Here is a 997-nt window from a genome sequence, read left to right as displayed (position 1 = left end):
GATCATGTCTAGATTTGGCTTTTTGCGGCCGTCCCTTAAAACAAATATAAGTGGTGCTTCAAGACAACTATGCAATGGAATTGAAATAAACCATCTCATTGTTGGAATGTATACAAAAATGAAATGGAAATGTTTCACCTTGAGTAAGCCTTAGACAATTTGTGATATCATTTCTCAAAAAAATTGAATAATTTTCCCTGGAAAAGAAGTTTTGCCACTGCACACAGGCCTTTCTTTGGGATGAACAAATCAATAAACAGAATATCTATTCCATTAATATCAGAAAATCTGCATCTTAAAAACCAAGTAGCTGTCTGATAATTGCTGATCTAGGATACACAACCAACCACTAAGTGAAGAACTGCTTCTCATTATGTTCTAAGTATGTGCTTTATATCTCTTATCTAACTCTTTCAAAGTGTCTTTAAAAGTGTGATTATATATACTTTCAGAAGAACTTTGTCTTCTTACAGCTTAATCATAAACACTTGTGCATTTCGATATATATGGAGGAAGGGCCTAGAATCAACTTAAGGATGAATGAAGGAAAGAATAATTAGTTATGCAAAGAAATATACGAGTTTATCTGCCATTATGGACACATTTCTGAAAAGCCTATATTTTGTTTTATCACAAATCTATACTATAGGGGGAATTATTAGGAGCTAGAATAGACAATGTGTATTGGAGTCTGTGTATGTCTTTCTTCATTGTAACCCTAGTGTTAAGAGAGTTTAATTTGATCATTAGCATTCTCCTAAGGCAGATATTCTGAGAGCGGTCCAAAGACATGATAAATGATTACTTCTTCATATTTTATACAATCACCCAAAGAAGAACCCCAAAACAGTAAAAAAAAAACAGCCATCACCTGTTATTTAAATACTCTATAATCAAAAAGTATAAGGCAATTTTGTTTTGGTTTTCAGTTGGAAAGCTATGTCTATCTATTTAAAATAAGTACTGCCTTATATATTTTGAAGCCAAAATGCTGTGT

The sequence above is a fragment of the Canis lupus genome, chromosome 10, assembly GCF_003254725.2.
Source record: "Canis lupus dingo isolate Sandy chromosome 10, ASM325472v2, whole genome shotgun sequence".
NCBI lineage: Eukaryota > Metazoa > Chordata > Mammalia > Carnivora > Canidae > Canis > Canis lupus.
This window is presented reverse-complemented; position numbering follows the sequence as displayed.